Here is a 25,787-nt window from a genome sequence, read left to right as displayed (position 1 = left end):
ATCAAACCTATCCATTCTGAAGGAAATCAGCCCTGAGTGCTCACTGGAAGGACAGATCCTGAAGCTGAGGCTCCAATACTTTGGCCACCTCATGAGAAGAGAAGACTCCCTGGAAAAGACCCTGATGTTGGGAAAGATGGAGGGCACAAGGAGAAGGGGACGACAGAGGAAGAGATGGTTGGACAGTGTTCTCAAAGCTACCAGCATGAGTTTGACCAAACTGCAGGAGTCAGTGGAAGATAGGAGTGCCTGGCATGCTCTGGTCCATGGGGTCACGAAGAGTCAGACACGACTAAACGACTAAACAACAACAGTAGTGTTTTACCTTGAGAACAATGATTGTCCCTGTTTTATTTTTTATTTTTAAGGAACAACTTACTGTGGCTTCTTTTGAAAAAAACTTGCATTCTCCTCCATTGAGAATACAACTCAATACACCTTGCAGCATGCTAATTTTAAATGCTGTTTGTAATATCTTATGAAATAGATTTTCTAGGGTGTTTTTTCCCTCTCCATACACCATACTGACTATGCCAAAGCCTCAGTGCTAAATCCCTTAACAATTTCATTGGCATATCTAATCGAGTTACATAAAGATTTAAGTCATTTGGGGAGCCGCGGTGCCTCATCCGCAGCTTTACAGCAGACGGTAATTCCATTTATTGAAGGCTTGAAAGTATTTAGGTTTAAAATGCAGAAGACAAGAAATGACTCAAGCTTCCAAGGCAACACATCTTATGAACTGGTCCAGCAAACATCCAGGCCTCAGGGCAATAGGGGGTGGCAGTGGGTGAGTGGCTGCACAGAGCCAACAGATGTCCAACAGCAGGGGGGGAACTCATGGTGAGGAAATGCCCCACAGGTTGGAGGGAGGGTTGCTGAAGAGCTTTAAGGTGTCCAGGAAAGGGAATAGCAATGGAGATGGCATAAGTGTGTGTGTGTGTGTGTGTGTGTGTGTGTCAGAGACATGGCCAGCAGAGAGGAATCTGCAGAGGGGGAGGAAGAGGCAGAGGAAAATAGAAACTTGATTCTTTCATGCAATGAAAGTGAGATACAGTGGTACCTCAGGTTAAGTACTTAATTTGTTCCGGAGGTCCGTACTTAACCTGAAGCTGTTCTTAACCTGAAGCACCACTTTAGCTAATGGGGCCTCCTGCTGCTGTTCTCATCATGAAGCAAACTTCTTAACTTGAGGTATTATTTCTGGGTTAGCGGAGTCTGTAACCTGAAGCGTATGTAACCTGAAGCGTATGTAACCTGAGGTACCACTATGCCCTTCTCGCTCTGGATTGCTGCCTGTACGTTTTTGCAGCAGCACAGAGATGAAGGAGCAGGAGGCAAGTGGTGGGAGGGAGTTGGATTCAACTCCCGAGGAGGAGGAATTAGCTGCACCTGAGTCTCCAAGAAGTAGGAGGTGGAGCAAGCGATAAGAAGAAAGGACGACCAGCAGGAAACGGGTGGACCTGGGGTATATCTGGCCTTGGGAAGGGCAGGAAGCCAGTTGAGTCAACTGACTCTGACAGCGAGGAATGAGTTGTGGGAAGCCTGAATTGCTGGAAGCCTGTTATTGCTAATAAACCTCAGCTAGTTAAACTGCCAGAATATTGTGTGAGAGAAGGGCTAAACCTGACGGTGTGTGTACACTTTCTCTTTAAAGGTAGACTTTTTGTTATTGCAATTTTTATTGGCTAAGTCAAGCAAACAACGAGAGATGGAGCAACAGAGAAGAACCATAAAACTATATACAGTGGTACCTCAGTTTCCAAACGTAATCCATTCTGGAAGACCGTTCGAGTTCTGAAACGTTCAAAAACTGAAAACTCAGTAGCCGACAGCTAGGCCTCAGGATCTTGCACTCAGTGGAAGCCGTGTGGCATGTTCGACTTCCGAGTTGTGTTCAAAAACCAAAGCATTTACTTCCGGGTTTATGGCATTCAAAAACCAAAATGTTCGCCAACGGAGACGTTCAAAAACCAAAGTACCACTGTACTAAGTCTATGTTTCAGCTCTATGTGTACCCTAAATTATGAGATGATTCAGAGAAGATTCCCATGTTCCTGAGTCCTTCCCGACTCAACTCTGCTCCCCGTTTGGTCTGGTGTGAGTGACCTTCTTCGTATTTCATTTTTTTCTGTCATCACTTAATGTCACTATTACTTGTTAACACTATACTTTGCAGTCATCATCATCATCATTTGTTATAATTACAAGTTGGAAAATAGTACAGCTACAATTCAATGTTTCCCCCTCCTACTTGCAATCTTGTCCTGTATGGCTTGGTGTGAACAGAACACAGCATCCAGAAATCCTTCTCACTGAGCCTCAATATTTCCCCAATATTATCAGTGTTATTTACATTTCCTCTACTGTTAATCCTCAAGTTAAAAAGATGCACTGTCTCTCACAATGTTCTTTCCTTGCTGCTGGGTCTGACTTTCTGATGTTTCAGCTAGAGAGGTCCAAGAGGTTCTCTTTGCTGTGACTCAATAATTTCCCATCATTCTGATAGCAAACAGGATTGGGAGACAGTGACTATTCACATTCTAGATTGTGTTTCCTTTTGTTAAAAGATAAATAAATCTGCATGAAAATTCGTAGGGAATTTCCATGTGCATTTCTCCTAAAAGACACATTTCCTCTTATATAATGCATTTTGTTCATTGCTTTCATGATTATCAGCACTTGTATCCGTATGTGTTCTTTTCCCTAACATACACTTTTTTTGTACATGTTTCTAGGTTGCAGATTGCATTGCAAAATTCAGCCAAAGACATAATTACTTTTAAAAGATGTTTAAATTGGTGATTCCCCCCCCCCAAAAAAAAACCTGAAGCTTTTTGGTTAGGGATAATTGGGACATAGGTTCCAAAGATGTTGACTAATATTTTAATGTATGCAACAACCACAGCCAGAATCTTATACATGCAGAAATCGAAAGACAAAGAGACTCCAACGAAAGAAGAATGGCTTATAAAATGAATGGATTATGCTGAAATGGCAAACTGTAAAAGTAAGAGATCAAAATGATGAACTATTTATGGAAAACTGGAGGCCTTTTTGGACTGTCAAAATATTTTAGCGATATGAAATTGTGTGCAGGATTTGAGATATGAGCAGTGTGGGGATGAAATAATGTTAAGATGGACTTAGGGGGGTTAGTAACAAGTATAATGCAGCAACTAAGGATAAGAATAAAAACACCAGTGCAGGAGGGGTGGGGAGTCAAAAAGAAAATGATACATTGTCTGCGTAAATTTTAAATTTTTAAATTTAAATTTTAAATTTTTAAAAAAAGTTTTGAAAAACCCATTAAAAATTAATAATAACAAAATTTGGCCAAGGGTGAATGTTGTTGTTCACTTCCTGCATTGGTTCAGAAAGTGCAAATTAGGTTGGTTCACGTTAAAATATATACTGACCAGAGTTTACTCCCATCCCTCGAGTGAGCAATCTGCTCCTACTTTCAGAGCTTTTGAACTTGGCTGCAACACCAAGGGTTGCTTCTGTTGGGAAACTGTGTACGTGCAGCTACTCACACAGAGTCAATTAAGGTTTGGCAGCCAGCCAGAAGGTCATGTGAAGGAGTAAGTCTGCCTGGTGATAACGAAGGCATGGAGACAGCTCCCTGATTGGTCAAGTTCTCTCAAGGGAGTGATAATTAATGGCCTACTAACTGGAATGTGTTACTTCAGAGTTCAGAAGTTCAGAGTTCTGTGTGTCAGTGTAGGAGTTGTGAGTCGTGTCAGAGAGAGCTAGCAAAAGATCCGTGTTCTGTTCCTGTAAATAGTCCACTGTATATAATAAATACCTAACTACAAGTTCCTGGTTCCTGCTTCGTCTATCCTGCCTGCAGCCGAGTTGCCAATTGCTTCCGTGGATTCTGCATGTACTCTGCCAGGTCTGGCTAAGGTCCTGCAACTGGTCAGAAAGTTGCGAAACACCAAATAGGTTTTGCCAATAGCTTCAGCTCAGCAATAGCTTTCACCTTAGCCTGTCTTGAAGAATACATTTCCCTATGCATATATATAATATATATATATATATGCATTCCTGACTGAACACTGCTGTCTTGTTTTATAAAACATCTTTGGGGGGAAAGAAAAGTGCCAGACTTGTTTCAAGGCCTGCCAATGAATGTCACCTGAAGGTGTGTCGCCCTCACTGCTGTCTTTTTTTGTTCTGTTTCAATGCGGCTGCCTTCATGCATTTGAACCCTTTCACATTACATTTTCCAATAAATTAATAAGCAAGAATGAGAGAAAACATGATACGCAATCCGTGTGCATCTCACACAGAGAGCTCTTGTTTGGTTACCTCTGCCGCCTTGTGTGAAAAACAAGGAGAGTGTGAGGCCAAACCAGAGAGAATAGCGTAATGAATGTTTCTATGGCTACAAGGGGAGTTGCTGTGCACTGAGCCTTTTCGATGAAGACATTAAGACAGTTTGACAAAGTACCAGTAAAGAGGGGAGAAAGGAAAGCTAAAGAACTGAGAAAGGTCAAACGTGGACTCGACACTTGTACAAAGCATGTCACTTTTATTTGATTACGAAGAGGCCTCCAAATTATTATGCCATTGTGGCAATAGTAACATTTCCAGTTTTAATACTATTCCTTCTCTGAGTTTATGGGTGTCATGGTTAAGAAAAATATGCAAATCTGTGCTCTTTGTCTCTTTCGTTCTTTGATATCATACATGATGTCACTTAACAATAATTTAACTGACAGTGGCAGATCTTCAGCAAACTGGAAACCCAGGGCTGTAAATCCTATAGGCAAAGAGGAACAGTTGAGAGATCATTTACCAAGCAAAAGGAGACTGGTGGGTAGAATTAAAGTATGTTCCTACTGCTAAGCCGGGTGGGCTTGGAGAGGGGAGAGTATGACAGGCAGCACATTTCCCCCCAGACGCATCTTCCACAAGTGGCCAAATTTCTTAAGCTTTTTTGTTGCAAAGCCTTCATAAGGCCAAGAGTCAGGACACACCATGTTCCTTAACATCTCTGTATAGTGCCTTCTAACCCTCCTTTCCCCCTTCCAGCACACGTCTTTCCAACCAGTGGAATGAGGTACGGGGTGGTTGCCCCAGACACAAAATTTCAACCTCTGGTGCTGCCTCAATACAGCTGTGTGCTTCCATCGCTGGGCTCCATTGAAAATGGTTTCTCCATGAGAACTAGGAAGTGAAACTACTCTTTTTTTAAAAAAAAAAATCTCTGTGGCTGCGATCTCCTGGGTGATGCGGATGCCATTAGGCAGTTCAATGTGCATGCATTTTCTTGGTCCCCCTCCCTCCCAATACCCCTCTCCGTAAGGACCCAGGCACTAGCAAACCATGTTATGCCACTGTTTCCAACTCCAGACTTGCTTTCTTCTCTCTCACAAGTCCCAGCTAAACTGTTGCTTCCTTTCCCCACTCTCCCAGCCTTGGCATCCAGAGATAATATGTTACTGTTTCTAACCTGTTCTCTCCTATGCTTCCTCTGCCCAATGACTGTCTGGTAGCTGTGGGCCATTGTGACCTCAGAGTAGCTGGAGGCACCATGACATCCAAGCCAACTACTGATGTTGCAAAACTCTCTGTTGCCTGGTTTAGAATGTACGTCTGGCCAGCTTGCCATTCTTACATATACAACAAATTGAATGGCTTCCCTCAGAAATTCTTCTGCGGCTTAGAAGGATTCCATACAGAGACTTTTCTCTTCATTTTCCTTTTTCTCCAAGACATAGGCAATAATTGTATCTCAGGCAAAGCCCCACATAAAGCTCCAAGTGAGGAGAGGAGATTAAGCCTAAAGGAACTGTGGACAAACCCAAGAAGAAACAGAACCTTGCGAGGGAAGTAGCTCTACTACTCATGCATCTCTTTAATCAAGTTCCATGAAGCTTTCCCTGTGGGTGTGATGCAGATAAAAAGAAACATGACTTTAGAAACCTTCACTGGTGGCCTGATGGATTGACCAAATAATGAAAAGACAGAAACTGCAGAGTTGAAAACACTGTTAAGCAAGGCAAACAGCACCAAGCAATGCAAAACCTAAGGGATTATTTACAAGACAAGAGTAAACAGCTGTGGGCAGTGCAGAAAAACATTCATCCACAACAAGCAGCAATTTCCTGTTGTGTCAAACCCAGGGCCAGGTTCAGTATCTGCAGGTTATTTTCCTTTGTGCATATCCAGTTTTAGCTTCAAAAATCTGGGACTCCAGTTTGGATGTCTTAATATATATTTATTTAAACCCCACCATTTTCCCTCAAGATGACTTGCAGCTAAAAATAAGTAATGTTTAAGACATACCAAAAAATATTTAAAAACAATTGAACATTGATAGAATGAAATCTCTCTCCCTCCCTCCCTCTCTCTGCAATGTATTAGACAAAACCACAGAAATATACAAAAACTCAGAGCTTCCCGCCTCCTCCCAGGATCTAGATATGCCAATCGAAGTCTGCCTTTTGGTCTTACTCATGTTTATTCAAAGGCAAGATAGTCTGTACCCTTTCCCATGTACCAAAGCAAACTGTTAGCTGAATTTAGGTTGTTGTTGTTGTTGTTGTTGTTGTTGTTGTTGTTGTTGTTGTTATCATCCCAAAAAAATATTAGTTTTCCAAATTTATAATAAACATATCCACAAACATAAAAAGAAAACATCAAAAAACAAGCAAACAAACACACATATATCCTAACTGTAAAAATTCCACTTTTGTTATCATTGTTGGTGACTTCCTCAAATCCCCCGGCTGAGTTTCCATATACATCATTGTAGCAGTTTTCCAAAACTAGTTTCACATAAATTTACTTGGTTCATTAACATCTTTCTTTCTTTTCATTTTGAGTGTTAGTATTATTATTAAGACTGGTTTCAGGACAGCATTATCACTGCACCTGAGGAGAGAACCCTGGCTCTAAAATGAAAAGACTCCTACAATCAGTGGAGTGGCTGAAGTTTCGATGTGCTACCTGAGACTGAGGACAGAAACCGCAAGTTGCTAGTAGCTGTGAATTTGGTGCGTGGTGCTCTGATCTTAGGGGACAGAAGGGCAGACAGCCAGGGGCAGAGGAAGGGGTGTGCGGTGGGGGCAAGCTGCCCCGGGTGTCTTCGGTGAGGGGGAGTGACATCGTTTTGAAGGCTGGGGGAGACTTGGGAGTCACGGGCAGGTGGCGTGCCAAATGTCCGCCATCGGCGGCTCACTCTGCCCCCAGCTGCAGGGTGCGAGCACCGTTCCATGTACCCAACTGGCTATTTCATGCCTGGGAGGGCACCTTTCACGCCCCACGCCCCTTGGGAGTGCACCCACTTTGGGCACCATGAGAGGGTGAAATACTTTGCTAGAAAAATGAAGTTGATATGAGTTACTCAGTTTAGACCCATAATAATAACAGCATAATAATAATAATAACATAATAACCTGTCTCGTCCAGCATCCTGTTCTCACAGTGGCCAAGCAGATGCCTGTGGGAAACCAGCAATCAGGATTTGAGCATAAAAGCTCTCTCTCTTCCTGCGGTTTCTAGCAACTGGTTTTCAGAAGCATTGAAACCAGTACGTTTCTGAGCACAATTCAAAGTGTTGGTGCTGACCTTTAAAGCCCTAAACGGCCTCAGTCCTGTATACCTGAAGGAGCATCTCCACCCCCATCGTCCAGCCTGGACACTGAGGTCCAGCACCGAGGGCCTTCTGGTGGTTCCCTCATTGCGAGTAGTGAGGTTACAGGGAACCAGACAGAGGGTCTTCTCGGTAGTGGCACCCACCCTGTGGAACACCCTCCCTTCAGATGTGAAGGAAATAAGCAGCTATTCTATCTTTAAAAGACATCTGAAGGCAGTCCTGTTTAGGGAAGTTTTTAATATTTAATGCTGTACATTGGAACCTCAGGTTAAGTATTTAATTCGTTCCGGAGGTCCATACTTAATCTGAAACTGTTCTTAACCTGAAGCACCACTTTAGCTAATGGGGCCTCCTGCTGCTGCTGTGCTGCCAGAGCCCGATTTCTGTTCTTAATCTGAAGCAAAGTTGTTAACCTGAAGCACTATTTTTGGGTTAGTGGAGTCTGTAACCTGAAGTGTATGTAACCTGAAGTGTATGTAACCCGAGGTACCACTGTACTGTTTTTAATCATTTGATTGGGAGCCGCCCAGAGTGGCTGGGGAAACTCAGCCAGATGGCCGGGGTATAAATAATAAATTGTTATTGTTGTTATTGTTATTGTTATTGTTACAGTGGTGCCCCGCAAGATGAACGCCTCGCAAGATGGAAAACCCGCTAGACGAAAGGGTTTTCCATTTTGGAGGTGCTTCGCAAAACGAATTTCCCTATGGGCTTGCTTCGCAAGATGAAAAAGTCTTGCGAGTTCCTTTGGGTTTTTTTCCCTTTTCCCCCCTTTCCCTAAGCCGCTAAGCCGCTTACCAGCTGATCCGCTGATAAGCCGCTTAACAGCTGATCGCTAAAAGCCGCTAAACTGCTAATAGCGCTAATCCGCTAAGCTGTCAATGGGCTTGCTTCGCAAGACGAAAAAACCGCTAGACGAAGAGCCTCACGGAACGAATTAATTTCGTCTTGCGAGGCACCACTGTATTGTTATTGTTATTGTTATTGCTGCAGCCAACTGTGGAGGCTGAGCATCAATAGCACTCTCTTCCATGAATGTGTCCGGTTCTCTTTTAAAGCCTTCCAAGTTGGGAGCCATCACTGCCTTCTGTGGGAAGTGTGTTCCTTAGTTTTATTTTGGGTTTGCGGAAAGTAATGGCCAGCGATAATTTTTATTTCATTTAAGAAACCAAAACAAAACTCAAGTGCAATTTCATATAACTTTCTAATGTGAGCGGCTAGATGCTGGAAACCAAAGCAGATGGGCTACATTTTACTAAAAACAATAATACATCCATCATCTGCAAGTTAGATGTTTAAGGCTTAATGAAATATTCCAGCCAAGGCAAGCAGATTTGTTCACATGTCAATAACTGGAAAAGTGATTATTTTGCAAGGAAAATAAAGCAAAGAAATAAAATGACTCAGCCATTAAGACAATCTATGGAAAATTTATGAGTCTGCAAAAAAAAACCCGGCTTGCTGAGCAGTGGAACAAATTGGAAAAATCGAAGAGAAAACTGGATGTGAACCTTTAAATGTGCTTCTGACCTATGCAAAGTGACTTTGCAAACAAAAGAAATAAATGGCATCATATAGTTAATTATTAAATCAGTATACATATGGGGGGGGGGATCTGTTTGCAAACTCACCAGGAGCCCCTCCACGCAGTCTGATTTTTTCTCATGTTAATCTTTCAGCCCCAATTTCATTCCTTTATTCATAAGTCTGAAAGCCCATTACCTTAAAGGGTTTTTTAATGCTCTCAAATTTGTCTTAAGTAACACGGTGCAAGTTAAAGCCAGTCAAGTCAGGTGTGAAAGTCTAGCTGAATGCCATACTAAACGTTTCCTGAGAATATTTTGTCTTTGGAAGACAGGTCAAAATTTCATCAAGCGCTGCTTCAACTGGAAACACACTACCTGTGGGGAGGAGGGAGAATAAGAAACAACAGTTGACTGAAAATATAGCACAAGGCAGTAAGACAACATGTACACCAAACATGGAGAAGATGAGGTAGAGACAAAGAACTGAAGAAGCAATAGAAAGTGGGACTGGGAAGAGATGGAAGGGGCTGTGCCTTATTGGGGTAAAAGAAGCAGACAGGCTAAGGATGGGGCAGAAAATGTAGGGTTCATTTTCTCTGTTGATGTTCAGTTCCAGGTCCTCCCCCCCCCAACACGCACACACACACACACACAATATTTCCCTCCCATTGAAACAAACAACAGTGGTTCTGGACTTGGCGTAGGGACCATCTTATCCTGGAAAACCTGCTCCCTGCCTTGCAGTCCTTTTGCCACCTGGCCTGGGAGGACTGACTCCATCTACAAAACCTGAGGCTGCTGAACAGATTCTTTGGCTGGGGTGTTGTTTGGGGCTTTTTGCTGTAAGGGTGGTGGTGGTTGCTGTGGTTGGTGGGTTGCTGTTGTTTTTTGTATCTTTATTTTAGCTCTTGTGATTCAAGTGGAAATTGTTTAGTTTGGTTGTGTATTTTTTGGATGTCTTCCTTATTGTTTATGGCTACTATTGTAATGATCTACAGTACCTTGATCTACCACTGTGATCTACCCTCCCACCAGATGTCAAGGAGATTTATTCTATTCTATTCTATTCTACTCTATTATTTATACCCTGCCCTCCCCAGCCAAGACTGGGCTCGGGGCAGCCTACATCAAGTATAAAAACAATTGATTAAAATACAACTTAAAAACAGGAATAAAATGCAACTTAAAATGCAGCCTCATTTCAGTGGAAGTCCAGATCAAAAACTGTTTTGGGGGGAGTAAACATCAAATCTTTACCAATGCCAACTAGCCAGACTGGTCCTACGTGGGCCAGAAAAAAGCCAAGGAAGTCCCCAAATAGGGGTTCCATCACAGCAGGAAAAGGAAAGAGGGGGAAGGGATAATAATTATATGACCATCCATAAACATCTGAAGGTGGCCCTGTACAGTGGTACCTCTGGTTACGAACTTAATTCATTCTGGAGGTCTGTTCTTAACCTGAGGTACCACTTTAGCTAATGGGGCCTCCCACTGCCACCACCGCTGCATGACTTCTGTTCTCATCCTGAAGTAAAGTTCTTAAGCCGAAGTACTACTTCTGGGTTAGTGGAGTCTGTAACCTGAAGTGTTTGTAACCCTAGGTGTTTGTAACCCAAGGTACCACTATATTGGGAAGATTTTAATGTGTGGTGTTCTGTTGTGCTTTTGTATATTCTTTTGGAAGCTGCCCAGAGTGACTGAGGCAACCCAGTCAGATGGGTGGGGGTATGAAAAAATGTTGTTGTTGTTGTTGTTGTTGTTGTTGTTGTTGTTGTAGGCTGCCTTGAGCATGGTTTGAACTCTGGAAAGGCAGCATGCAATCAAATTACATATGTATATACATGCCTCTCCTGACATGTCCCCCAGAATGCCTCTTGTTTTCCCTCCAACATGGTAGAGGACTTTAGCACCATATCTCTCTCTCTCTCTCTCTCTCGGATGGACCTCTTTCTATGCACTGAGAGAGGCAGGTCCCATGCACCCTTTGATGCCCTCCCAGGGACCACAAAACTGCACCCTAATACATGTTTGGACAGAATTCTTATGGGAGTTTTACTATCTCATACTATAATCGTCATGGGATATCTTGCTTTATAGTGTTTAAACTGCCTGATTCTAACGATGTGTAATAGAGACCCACAAGACCCACACATACGTATATATTGAATTCCTCCCCCCAGTCACTGATTCACTTAGTTCTTCCCTAGGCATTCAGAGCTGCTTAGGAATCTAATTGCCCACATCACACCCAGATGAGTTGTTTTTCAAAGTGGCAGCAAAGTCTGAAAATCAGAACCCGAACTTACAAGATTTCATGCTGTTCCTGTGGCAGATAGAATTCATATTTCAGACCTTAGTTCATCTAATTTAAGGATTTCAGCCACATTACCCACATATATCTCACAAGGAACTCTGTTTTCCTTTTCCTTTTTACAGTTTTCCTTTTGATTTGGGATCCTATTATTTTGAGCTATTGGTCAAAGAAGAACAGTCTGCCTTTCATTGTGAAACATAGCATTTTGAAAGCCACTATAGTATGAAAGACGGTCCTTTTTATTATTGCAATAGAAATAATAGGTCTGGAAACTCTTCTTCTTAAGACTGAGATGGTTTCATTTGACATCAAATCAGACTCATTTGGATTCAATAGTAAGAGTTCAAGAGTTAGCTCAATGGCCTATTATGGAAATTAAGACTCCGCCTTCCATGAAGACTAAAGAGTATTATCATATTATAGCATAAAAGCCATAACACTTATGGACTGGTGCAAGCGAACTCTCATGATAGTCTACTACAGGTGCAAGGTTAGGAAACACTGAGGATTTTATTACTTACCATGAGTTTAATAAGAGAAGCAAGGAGAAATGACAAGCATAGCTGCAGAAGAGATTGTATTTCTCAGACTTTTTCAAGAATATACAGGATACATATAAACTATATACTGTTGTTGTTTAGTCATGTCCGACTTTTCGTGACCCCATGGACACCAGACACTCCTGTCTTCCACTGCCTCCCACAGCTTGGTCAAACTCATGCTGGTAGCTTCAAGAACACTATCCAACCATCTCGCCCTCTATCGTCCCCTTCTCCTTGTGCCCTCCATCTTTTCCAACATCAGGGTCTTTTCCAGGGAGTCTTCTCTTCTCATGAGGTGGCCAAAGTATTGGAGCCTCAGCTTCACGATCTGTCCTTCCAGTGAGCACTCAGGGCTGATTTCCTTCAGAATAGATAGGTTTGATCTTCTTGCAGTCCATGGGACTCTCAAGAGTCTCCTCCAGCACCAAGGGCTCAGTCATCCTGCTTATATAGAGCTCCAGTACCACGTTACTGTAGCAACTTTCTAATACTATCCAATCACTGAACGTCACTTTCGATCCTTCATTTGCCTAACTATCTACAGTATCCCCCTGCTGGCCCAGGGTGAGAACTTCAGTACATAACACCTTGACCTAGCTTCTGCAAAGGAAGGCACAGCCAGCAGCCATTTTATTCCTAAAACCAGAACACCATTTTTCATAGCAATCTGGTAAAAAGTGTTAGGTTTTCTTAATATTAATGTGGTCAATGGTGCTACTCAGAGAGGTGTGTGTGTTTGTAATCTTAGCCTGCATGGCGGCACACCTGTGAGCTATCGACAATTCAGCACACCTGTGGTATGTTAGCAATTTGCCTAACTAGCAGGGGGAGTTTACCTGCTGCAATGAATGCAGCGATGTGGTAGGATAATGGATTGTTTTGAATACTGTATTTAAGTTGACCAAATGCTTTGTATCATATCTTGCTATCTTACTCTCTTATTTTGTACTCTCTGTTTGACTTACTAATCAACTAGTGTAGTGTTAAAGAATTTGGTTAATGACTGGGGGAGTGTGTAGTGGTGAGAAGGGGTGTTTTGCAGCTGTTTGATTATTACTTAAAATAAAGCTCAGCAGAGATATTGTGGGCAAGTTTTTATTCCATCATCCCAGCCGCTGGGCAAACTTGGTTGGCAAAGAAAAGTCCAGTGTAAGAGGACAGATAGTTGGATTAAATCACTAGAGAGAGCTGGGTCGAAATCCTTCCTCAACTATGATGTTTATTGGGTGACCTTTGCCCAGTGACTAACTCTCACCCCAACCTACCCCATAGGATGTCTTGTGTGGACATTTCAGGGCCGGCCTGCTCATAAGGTGGGCTGAAGCAGCTGCCTCGGGCGACAGAAGCCCAAGAGGTGGTACCCACCCTGCCAGTGGAGAAGCAGCACTGGCTTCTGGCAATATCTTGCCCAAATCTCTTAATAATAATTATAATTTATTATTTATACCCCGCCCATCTGGCTGGGTTTCCCCAGCCACTCTGGGCGGCTTCCAACACAATATTAAAATACAATAGTCTATTAAACATTAAAAGCTTCCCTAAACAGGGCTGCCTTCAGGTGTCTTCTAAAAGTCTGGTAGTTGATATTCTCTTTGACATCTGGTGGGAGGGCGTTCGACAGGGCGGGTGCCACTACCGAGAAGGCCCTCTACCTGGTTCCCTGTAACTTGGCTTCTCGCAGGGAGGGAACCACCAAAAGGCCCTCGACACTGGACCTCAGTGTCCAGGCAGAACGATGGGGGTGGAGACGCTCCTTCAGATATACTGGACCGAGGCCATTTAGGGCTTTAAAGGTCAGCACCAACACTTTGAATTTCTCAAGATCTTGCTGAAATCTTGCAAGATCTTGTGGAGTGCATGAGACCATGCTATATCTTACCGGAGCCTGCCACCGCTTCATGTGTGTTGCCACGCAACCCAGGTAAGGGAGGGGTGACACAAAAGTGGCAGGGCAGTTACCGTTTGCCTCAAGTGGCAAAATGGGACACTCCGCCCCCATCCATTTATAACAAATGTGATGGAGACTTGAATATATGATTTGGAAGCATTATAAACATGCATCTCAGAAATACGCTGTAATACATGAGATTTAATTGCTCCAGAGTAGGACAAGGGATGCGGGTGGCACTGTGGGTTAAACCAAGAGCCTAGGACTTGCCGATCAGAAGGTCGGCGGTTCGAATCCCCTTGACGGGGTGAGCTCCCGTTGCTCGGTCCCTGCTCCTGCCAACCTAGCAGTTCGAAAGCACATCAAAGTGCAAGTTGATAAATAGGTACCACTCCGGCAGGAAGGTAAACGGCGTTTTCGTGCGCTGCTCTGGTTTGCCAGAAGCGGCTTAGTCATGCTGGCCACATGACCCGGAAGCTGTACGCCGGCTCCCTCGGGCAATAAAGCGAGATGAGTGCCGCAACCCCAGAGTTGTCCGCGACTGGACCTAATGGTCAGGGGTACCTTTACCTTTACCTTTAATGATAGGACAACATTTCAGAGGGAACAGGTTGGGCACAGTTTGCTTTGGCTTTTTTGAAAAAGTACTGCGCTATGCCTTTATGTCCTTTGGGAAATCTTCAAACATTTAACAGAAACTTAGGGGAGGAATCGTTCTAGGTTTTGAAACTGTCTCTTTTCACTTTGCCTGAAGATGCCTTCAAGAAGCTGAAATGTACGATATTCATCTTGGCTCACATTACCAACCTTTCAGAGCAGATTATATCCCCAGCCAAAAAAACCTCCATTATTAGACTTTTTTTGTTTGAAGGCTTCTTTTCTTTGGCCCCAAGCTTGTTGAAAATACTAGCCATTCATTTCCTTGTGACATGCTGCAGCATAAGAATTGTTCTTCCCTTCAAGTAGAAAAATTTGATTACCAGTATTTATCACAAAAAGAAATGGAAGAGAGAAATATGCTTTCTGATTTTCAAGAGAAGACCAGTGCTGCCACCATTTTTAAAAAGGAAAAAAAAAAAGAATACACTGGATGGCAATTAGATTTTAATAATTTGGCTTGGAATCTTAAAATGAGGTCTTGTTCCCTGTTCAAAAATTCTCTTCTTGGCTCCCTGAAATAACAAGACTAGCAACAAAAGGGAACTTTAGACTAGTCAGATCATTGCAATCATTCGGAGAATTGTTCCACAGTTCCTAAATGTTCCACAGTTTAGACTCTACCCATACTATAGCTTTTAGCATAGTGTCACCAGTAGGGAACTAGACAGAGGGCCTTTTCAGTAGTGGCACCCATCCCAGCAGATGTCAAATAGATAAATAGCTAGGTGATTTTTAAAAGACACCTGAAAACAAAGTTTAGGGAAGTTTTGATGCTGTATTGTGTTTTTACTATTATTATTTTTGTTGGGAGCCACCCAGAATGGCTTGGACAACCCAGTCAGAGGGGCAGCATATAAATATTAAATTATTATTATTATTATCATTATTATTATTATTATTGTTGTTGTTGTTGTTATTATTTGGAATGCTGCTCCTACTGAAATAAGATGGTTCTGATATTTCATCATCTGCTGAAAATCTTCTGTTTAGAGAATTGTTTTGAATCCGTTTTGGTCTGCTGTGTATTTTAAGTTTGTATACAATTACGAAGTGTTAATAATCTTATTGAACACTGCCATGATATTGTTCATGAGTTGGTGATTCATAAATACTTTTATAAATCAATAAAAACAGGGGATTAGACAAATTCATGGGGGATAAAGCCATTACTCAGAATGAGGCAATGGCCTCAAGTAGCACATGCTGGTGGGCAGTCTCAATGACTGTGCCTTGGGATGGAAGGGATGAACTTCTCCTTCTAGCATGCTGTGGTCCTGACAATTAGGCCACCCATGCCTGTGATTAATTAACAAACCCACCCCTGAAGCTGATCGTGAAGTTGAGGCTCCAATATTTTGGCCACCTCATGAGAAGAGAAGACTCCCTGGAAAAGACCCTGATGTTGGGAAAGATGGAGGGCACAAGGAGAAGGGGACGACAGAGGACAAGATGGTTGGACAGTGTTCTCAAAGCTACCAGCATGAGTTTGACCAAACTGCGGGAGGCAGTGGAAGACAGGAGTGCCTGGCATGCTCTGGTCCATGGGGTCACGAAGAGTCAGACACGACTAAATGACTAAACAACAACAACACACATTTAGCATAACACAAGGCCAATTTATCCCTGAGCTATATGGCTCAGCTCTGCAAAGTATTGCTTGCGCATGTGCACACACAGAGACTCCAACTCCTCCAGGACATGTAGGTCCCCCTCCTATGCTTATGCACACATTGCCTGTCATAGAGAACTTTAAGAAAGTTACTGGTATGGACTCTGTTTCTACACTGCTAAACCCGTTGCCTGTCAGCTCCATCTTAACTCTCAAAACACTGATTATTTTATTTATTTATTGAATTTATATAACACAATATACCCAGAAGTCTCAGGGCGGTTCACAGAAAAGATCACAATATATAAAAACAAAATAACAACAACATCCCAATAACACCCTCCCAGAAAAAAGCCACATTTTAAAAGGGTATAGGATGTCAACCAAAGGCCTGGTTAAAAAGGAACGTTATTGCTTGGTGCCTAAAGGTGTATAATGAAGGCGCCAGACGAACTTACCTGGGGAGAGCATTTCACAGACAGGGAGCCACTGCAGAGAAGGCCTTAAAGCCCTATCACACTCCCTCCTCCGTTTTTTCTACTCTGAGGGGGCCTTATTCATCCCTGCGGCCTCGAAAGTGTATAGCATCAAAGTGATGGCCACAATGGCCTATGCTGCACCTTTATGGGCTGCCTTTGCAAACCTCTCACCTTTAGAGTCACTTCAAAGCCAATTCTTACGCCGACTTCTAAAATTACCAACATGCGTAAGTAATGTGGCTATCCGCTTAGAAATGAAGATCCCCTCAGTGGAGTTAGTTATATGGAGGAGAGTTTTGATTTATTGGATATCCCTATGGCATAAACTCCCGAACCACTATCTCATTCAATGCATGTGGCGTGATGACTTCACAAATTTGTGGTCAGGAAAAATCCATGCCAAATTGCTGTCCTATGAGATCTCGCCCACTGAACTGCTCAAACTGGATCTAAGCGTGGCAAAAAGGTGTATAAATCAAAGGCTGGATGATGCGGAGCTATACCAAAATTTCATAGCTGGCGGTGGAACCTGTTCGCCGTTAAATTTCGGCTTAACCCCTATCTACTGCGCCCCGTCCTACTTAACATCGCTTATGGCCGCGTCTCACCGATATGCCTTCATTAGAGCTAGGTTCAATGTCTTTCCAACAAATGTGCTGAGACATAGATTCACTAAGGGCCAAGTCTCTTCAATGTGTGCTTGTGAAATGAAAACATCTGAATCTCTACATCATGTTATGTTTATCTGCCCTTTGTACAGTTCAGCCCGTGCTAGTATACGAAACTCCATAATCCAGCCTATGGCTGACAAACCAGTAGACCTACAGCTTGCCTGGGTTCTTCAAGATGTGGATCCTTATATTACCCTACAGGTTGCTAAATTCCTAACAGCCGTCCTCTCGTACAAGAGACGAAATGGAATGTTAGCTGATTATTGATAGTTATAAGAATTTTCTATAATCACATCAGATATTGATTTTAATGTAGTGCCTAAAATTTTTAATCTTAATCTTAATCTTTTCTTATGAACGGCTAATATCTGCCCTTGTGAGTTGTGAATTGTGTTATATTATTTGTGGCTTGTACGAGTCCGCTGTTTTTTTTTGGGGGGGGGGGTTTGTGTGTGTCTTTCATGATGGGCGTAAAGCCGAATAAAACATTTTGACTTTGCAGAGAAGGCCCGTTCTCGTGTTGCCACCTTCTGGACCTCTCAAGGAGGAGGCACACGAAGGAGGGCCTCAGAAGATGATCTCAGGGTCCGGGTAGGTTCATATGGAAAGAGGGGGTCCCTTGAGGTATTGCGGTCCTGAGCCATTTAAGGCTTTATAGCACTTTGAACTGGGTCCAGAAACTAATTTGTGGCCAGTGTAGTCGGACTAGGATCGCTATATAATATGCTCAAACCATCCTGTTCCAGTGAGCAAGCTGGCAGCTGAATTCTGTACTAGCTGAAGTTTCTGAACTGTCTTCAGAGGCAGCCCTATGTATAATGGATTGCAGTAATCAATTAAATCCCAGCACCCAGGAATCAAGGGTGAGGAAGACACCCAGAAACCCAAGGGAGTCAGGGCATCCACAGATCCATTAAACTTCTATTTCCAGTATTTAGGCACGAGTGCCAATGCTTGTGTAAGCAAAACACAAGGGGGAGCTTCGGAAAACCTAATTTTTTTCAGAAGTATGAATGAATGAATTTTTTTTATTTCGGTCACAGACCAGTTCCAGCCCACATACAATATCAAGGAAGTCATAAAACACCATAGGGATACATTTGAATTTGCAATTAGGTATAACAGGGACAAGACAGATATAGCAACAGTTAAAATATATAAATTAAAACTTAGTCACTAACATATAACCTAAAATTATCATTTAAGGCCTTAATCATTATGATAGCACAGCTTGTTCCCTAAGTTTTATGGCAATTGCACAGAATTTGGCTACCCTTAACGTGATCTCAGGATCCTTGTCCTCTACCAGGGATTTTAGACATTGAAGTTTGGATTCATTTGGAGATTTTTGCATAGCAGGGGTAATAAATACTGAGCGCATATCCCCATAGAAACAGCAGCGTAACAAGGCATGAGAGACTGTTTCTACCTCCATCAAGCCGCAGGGGCAGACTCGTTCTGCGTAGAAGTTTGAATATATTGTCCATGGAATGCTGATGGACTGTTGTAGATGTGTGAGTCAAGAAAACCAAGTGGAGAAGGGGAATAGTATTATGAAGGAAGTCAAGACTATGTGGCTGGGTGACTGATACAAGAGAACTCCACATTGCAGCATTTAGTTGCTGGACCCACATGTGTTGTCCAAAGCTGGCAGAATTGGAAGCTTCTATTGAGGAGCGTCATTCAAGAACTTTTAAGAGAAATGAAAAGATTTTGGAAAAGACGAATGGCATGACTCAGAAAGGGTCCTACACCATTTTCCATTTTGGAAAATGGAAAGAAGCAGAAGTCCCAGCCAGTGGCGTAGCGTGGGAGGTGCAGGGGGGGGCCGGCCGCACCGGGCGCAACATCTGGGGGTTAGGGGGCGCAAATCCACAGGTTAGGGGGTGCAAATCCACGGGTTAGGGGGCGCAAATTACTTGCCTTGCCCCGGGTGCTGACAACCCACGCTATGCCACTGGTCCCAGCAAAGGAAGAATGGATACAAAAACTTATGGAACATGCAGAAATGAAATCAAGACAATGAACTTTTTACAAAAGAATGGAAATGGTTTATTGAATATTTACAGATAAATTGTAAACAGATAAGAACATTGGCAGGATTATTTAAATGACATGCAGTTTTATAAGAGTATATATTTATAGTAGATGAATAAATGAGCAAATTAAGTTAATTTGGATATGCAGAAGATCTTAAAAACAAATTTAAGGAACCTCAGAAAGAGGGGGGAGGAAGTCAAGTTTGGAAATGTTAACATGATCATAAAATTAGTGAAACGTATAAGCCTGAAAAGCATAAATAAAATGGAAAGAAAGAAAGGGTCCTACACATTGCTCCCTAAGAGATTCAAACCATGGCGGGACAACTGAAGGACATTTTCATTCCATTTAAATATACACTTTACATCTCCTTTGTTCCATTTTGTAATTTGCGGAACTGAATGTATGTATATCAAGTAATTTAAGTTTTTCTTTCTTTTATATTTAAGCAATCCAAGCCAGCCCAAAATATAAAATGAGAGATTCATTTTCCGCAAGGGGAAAAAAGGGCAATTTAACAAAATTGACCTAAATATTTAGCCATGCTCCACTTAAGGATTAGAAGGAAGGATTCAATCACTTCTTATGTTATGAAAGAGCAGTCTTCCATCCCCACTTTTAAGTCCCCTTTAAGCTCCTCTCAGAGATCAAATGAAGTTTGTTTGCCAAATCTCTATGTAAGGAAACCTGTTCTGTATTAGACTTTTAAAAGAGAGAGTGAGAGAGAGCAAAAAGTGTACTAAGCTCAGTAAATCCGGTTAGCAGGATAAACCTCCCTAAATCATTTTGCCCCCTCCTTGGATATTCTGGAAGCAGCATCAGCAGCAGTTTTTTTGTAACTTGATCCTATTTTCTTTGTGGTACAGCTTGCAGGCCCTCAATTGAACAAGGTAATTCAAAGTAGCCGCATTCGCTCAGCACAAACTCCTCCTGCTCGCTGGCACATATTTGGGTTGGGGTTGGGAGTGGGGGCAGCAAACTTGTAGATGTAACAATTTTAGGAATGGGGAAGGAAGGCTGAGCGTTTAATACAGCCTTTTGGGTGCACAATCTATAATCGCTGAAACCCTATAGATGGTTAGGCTGTTGAAATCCCAGTGGCTTCGGCGGAATTTAAACAATCCAGCTGTTCAGAGGATTGTTGCAGCCAATATGGATAAGCCGAAAGCACAATGCAAAAACGCCTTTGGAAATTGTTAAAGTTCTCCCAGGCCCCTGATAGTCGAGGCAAACTTTCCCTCCCACTCTCTCACTCGGCATTAAAACTGAAGGCACGCTTTGCTCTTACATTTGAAAATAGCTTTTTATTTTTACCCTTATTCATGTGTAAGAGTGAATTGCGCTGGCACTCGCTGCACAAGCTGTGTGCAGATGCCTCAAACAGACAGAGGCAACCCCAGCAGAAGAAAAAAAAGCTTGCTCAAGGCTTGTGAACGGAGCAAAATCCATATGTTTACATACTTGGCTCTGGCAGGTGTTCTTTGAAACCGTTCTGTTTTTAAAATGAGTAATGACCAAACTAGGACACAGGTGGTGCTGTGGTTTAAACCACTGTGCCGCTTGGATTTGCCGATCAGAAGTTCGGCTGTTCGAGGCCCCACAATGGGGCAATCTCCTGTTGTCCGGTCCCAGCTCCTGCCAACCTAGCAGTTCGAAAGCACGCAGTACAAGTAGATAAATATGTACCACTCCGGCAGGAAGGTAAACGGTGTTTCTGTGCACTGCTCTGGCTTTGCCAGAAGCGGCTTAGTCATGCTGGCCACATGACCCGGGAAAACTGTCTGTGGAAACAGACTGTGGCAATCACATAGGGTCCCCGGACGTTTGACGGTCTATTGATCCCTGTGCCACCACTGTGATTGCTTCCCCGCTGACACCAACCCGTTTCTCTCGGGTACACACGGAGTCCAGACAGTTGTTAACATTAGACCAAATAAAGAAGTTTATTTTATAAGCATTAACAAGTTTATGGTTTCAGATAATTTTTCTTGTCAGTTTCTTAGTCTTAGTTTCTTTACTGACCTATACCTTCCTAATACCTTCTAACTGATTATCCCAACTGTTTAACTGACTCCTCTTAACATCAAACTAGCCCAACCCACAGACTATTCCTCCCTCTCCCTTCTCTAACTCCAGAGTGACTTCTTAACAACTCTAACTCTAACTCCTCCCCTTGGGTTCCTATTGGTTAATCATTTTACACTTAGTTAACCCTTTCCTTATGACCCAGTATGATGTCACACACCTAGGAGGGCAAATGCCACATGGACAAACACCGGCTCCCTCGGCCTGTAGAGCGAGATGAGCGCCGCAACCCTAGAGTCATTCACGACTGGACTTAACTGTCAGGGGTACCTTTACCTTTAATGCCCAAACTGCATGTGTCCCTAAAGGAACAATGCAATAGACAAGAAGCTGGTGGGAAGCAAGGGTGGCATAAGTTAAGCTAGTGTAAAGTTACACCGGATCCAAACTCCATTCAGCAGAGGAATTGCTGCTGGCTGAGCTAGCCTAAGCCTGGCAGAGGTGAAACAAGCCTTTGAAATAGTCTTTGAGTTATGCTACCCAATTTTCCAGCCTAATTTGCAGTGTGTTTTCAGGTCACATGACTGAATAGAATGGGCTTAATATCCAGAATACGTCCACCACCTTCTGATCACACCCTGTCTCATTGTCGTCTTACAACCAGTCCAATGGGTAGCACTGCTGTCAGCTTCTTCCTCTTTAGCCTCATTTTTGCCTCTGAAGCTCAGCAGGGAAGAGGGTGTCCTTTGTTCTGGCTCCCTTGGTCTCCTTGCCTTCTGCCCACCAGTCCTAATGGGCACCAACCACCACTGGTTTGGGGATGCTCTATTTGTGAATTTCTGCACTAAGCAGAAGGGATTGCTTAAGCAACCTACAAGACCTCCTCCGACTCTATGATTCTTTGATTCCATGAACTGTGCAAAGGCACAGCAGGCAGACCCTAGATGGGTAGATAATTTGGACTCATAGATGCCTTAGCACACAGTTTGGGGATTTCTGATATATACTTTATACTGCCAGAACTGCATCAGCTTCGCCATAACATTTCTACAGCAGGAGTCTTCAGGTTATAAAATTGGCCACTGAAGAAGATTTATTCCCCTAATTGTTCATGAAAACACAGATAATGAACATAAAGTAGGCAATAACACAGGACCAGGTGTGTTTCTTGGCCAATATATGCCCTCACTTGTCTGAGCCAAGAAGCAAGTTGCAGATGGATGGATGCTTTAACGTGCCCAAAGTGGTTATACAGTGATGGACAAACATACAGCTACTGTCCATATGCAAGCCTACTGAAATAGCCATTTAAAAAGAGGAAATATCATGCAAATTGTGATTTGCCAAGCCTGATAGCTCCTGGGGTGTAGTTATTCTGTGCCATTATGGAAGACGTGCCTGGGCATTTTCTGGATTGTGCAATCATCATTAAAGCAACATTTGAGGATTCTGCAATCATTCTGATCTCTAGAGCACATGAGGCAACACTAACTGCAAAATTAAAAATCTGCCCAATGTGTCTCTTATTCTGCCTGCTGCATGTTCTAGGTTTCCTCCTTAGTTATCCCCTCCTTCTACACACACACCCATTTCTATTGATGCTAACTGTCAGTACAGTAAATGGTTTCCCAAGATGATTACCCAATTACTGTTCTACTATGCACATAGATTTTCCTGTGACAAAGATAAAGAAATTGATGCTTCATTCTCTCCCATAGCCATGATGAAGTGGGCTAGTTTTCATTACAACCATAGCCTGACATCTCTCCCCCCTGCATATATAGTGGTTCCTTCACTTCTGGATATCAATAAGACAAGAAAAGTTTGTGTGTCTGCTTGTGTGTCGGGTGGGACTGCAGTTTCTGTCAGCAAGGGCTAAGCCACCCAGTCTCAGTAGAGGTGGGCAGGCTGTTTCTTCACTAGAAGTGTCCCTAAGCATTGTCCCTCCCTATCAGTAAGGTAATCGACAAGTAATTAACACCACAAAAGTTCAAGAACTCCCACCCAGGATTTACACACAAAACTGCAGTAATAATTCAGGAAGAACCTCTGCTGACCTTTCTCCCCTCTTTAATTCTACCTACAGAACCCACCTCCAACTTTTTACCCTGCACCAAAAGCCAGGGAACTTGTGTCCACCAGCTTCCATGGTGGGATAATGACTCCAGATCACTTTCCTGCTAAATCACTCTCCCTTTGTCAAGGCTACATCTCTTGGCCAAGGAAGCAGGAGAGTTGTGGTGTTCGTATGGAGCCCTCAATCATTTCATGGACTATTGACCCGTACACCACTAATCCGCTGCCACCAGCCAGGTTCTCCCTGGTAAAACACTTAGTTTCAGTCGGGTTCTCAAGTTAACAACAAAGATTGTAGTTTATTGCAAACACAAATAAACTTTAAATGCATCCAAAACGCTCTTACCCTTTACCCTCTTAGTCTTATTTTCTCCTGTCTCTAACTCACTCTAACTCCTCTACCTCCCCTCACACAAGAACCAACTGCGCTAACTGTCTCTCTATTTCCAACTGTCTTCCAACTGCTTTCCCAACTGCTTTTTCCCAGCTGTCTAAACCTCTGGCTAAGCCTTTTAAAAACAGGTAGGCTCCACCTCTGGGCTTTTCTATTGGTCTACCTATTAAACCTTTCTCTCCCCCTGTACAGACATTTCCAAAAGAACAGGCAAACGCCACAGTCCTCTCCCCATGAACCCCACAATTCAGTCTTCATGAGATCTCTCCTGGGACAGATATTTCCAGCCCAAGTTAGTTTTGCTCCCCTTTCTACCTTCGCCAGCATTTTCTATTGTCCTTCCATGTTTGTTACACTGTGTTTGGTCCAGTTAGGAACCTATGGAAAGACACCTTGTGTTCTTCCCTTGAACCACTCCCACCAGTTAGGAGGGTTCCGGTTGCCTTGTTTTGGACAATGCACTGGGTGGAGTTCAAGGGAACCTTTGGCTGGATGGGAATGAAAACAATCCACAATGGCCCTGCTTCTTGCATTCTTTGAATGCTTTTTTTTGTCTGGCAGAGATGTGTCCTCAGACTCTGCTCACGGCTCTTAACTTGCCTGGGTAGAGGACAGAGAGGAGTGTCTGAGTATACAGAAACTATCCTACCATACAATGATAACACTTACATTCATGGATCTGTCCACTTTGCCTCTAACCCATTCTTGACACAAGCCCCCACCCTCCCCAGAAGACTTAAATTGGGGAGATATAGCAAGTGGGATATTTTCTTGAGCTAGTGCTTTTGCAGACATATTTGCAAGGCTGTGGTAAGTCACCATGCTCAAAGTACTCTTGTGTGGGTTTTTTAAAATAAGAAAAACTATTAAAGTTGCTGCTGAAGATTGAATTGAAAATACTACAGTCAGGTAAATATCACCTATATTTGGGATATATGGAGTTTCAACGTAACAGAATACCAAGAAGGATCAGATTGTCTACTTAGATCAGCCAGTTATCTCACTAGTCTTTTTTTGGTGGGGGAAGAAGGGGGCTTTTAATTTTAAAGAAGATGTTCTTATGGCAGATGAGTTACATAAGCATACAGAGTAGGGCGGGGTGACAGTATGAACCACATTTTCTTTATTTACTTCCCTAGACATTCTGGGACACAAAGGTGTAAGAAAACCATGGGAGAAGAAAGAAGATGAAATCAAATTTGCAATATAAGTTACAAAGAGAGAAATCTATGGAAATCCCTTCCCCCTCCAACCCTTGCCGATACCTGCATAAGGCAGATAGTGAAGGGAGAAAAGCACTATGTCGTCTTTAGAAGCCAGGCTCCACTCACTCACTCGTCCTTTCTTATCTATATTCATGGGTTTTTCAGGGGCCCAGCAGTTACATGTCAGAATGATGAGTCTCAACCTTGTTTCAGGATAAAGCATCAATCTGCCGGTGCATACTGAGTCTGACCTGATAGAATTTAAGAGGTACTGTAGGCTCTGTGATTCCTCTACAGAATGTAATTTTTGAACTCAGTCCTCAGTGATAGACAAGATATTCTATCAAAGCTGCCTCTCTGAATTGAGGAAAGAGCTGTCCCAGGAGTATATCTCGAAGGTTTTGCCAATCTGTGTTCACGTGGAGACTAACAACCGTCTTACAAGTGACTTTTCTCCCTTCTGCTTAGCATGGACCTAGTACGCTCTGTCCTCCCACCTTTCACTTTACTTCCAGACAGATGCAATATATTATTTGTCTGCTATGTGCACTTATTTCCCTGCTGATCTAGGAAAAGGGGAATTTCATGTTGGGGGTCGTTTGATAGCAGGAGCTGAAGCGCTTCCTCTGAAGTGTGAGATTGGAAGGAAAGTTAATGATGATGACTGTTAAATCTTATGTAAGCACAGCAGATTTAATGCTTGTTGGGGAGGGTGGGGATGAGTAAGTGTTAATTAAATACCATATTTT

The 25,787-nt window shown here is 42.8% G+C and overlaps 2 long non-coding RNA genes across 2 annotated transcripts; one reads left to right on the top strand and one right to left on the bottom strand.

The window, feature by feature from the left end:
- Positions 1-4,517: 4,517 nt before the first annotated feature.
- LOC310848438 lies at positions 4,518-23,558 on the bottom strand. The gene is made up of 4 exons (XR_014566386.1): positions 23,457-23,558; positions 9,332-9,510; positions 5,462-5,891; positions 4,518-4,768 (listed from the first exon to the last, which is right to left on the bottom strand). It is a non-coding gene; the product is annotated as an uncharacterized lncRNA (long non-coding RNA).
- LOC310848499 lies at positions 4,731-6,573 on the top strand. The gene is made up of 2 exons (XR_014566461.1): positions 4,731-4,821; positions 5,724-6,573. It is a non-coding gene; the product is annotated as an uncharacterized lncRNA (long non-coding RNA).
- Positions 23,559-25,787: the final 2,229 nt, after the last annotated feature.

Source organism: Podarcis gaigeae, assembly GCF_964106915.1.
Source record: "Podarcis gaigeae genome assembly, chromosome: 7".
Taxonomy (NCBI): domain Eukaryota; kingdom Metazoa; phylum Chordata; class Lepidosauria; order Squamata; family Lacertidae; genus Podarcis; species Podarcis gaigeae.
The sequence above is the reverse complement of the archived record's forward strand: the minus strand, read 5'-3'. Positions and strand labels throughout refer to the sequence as shown.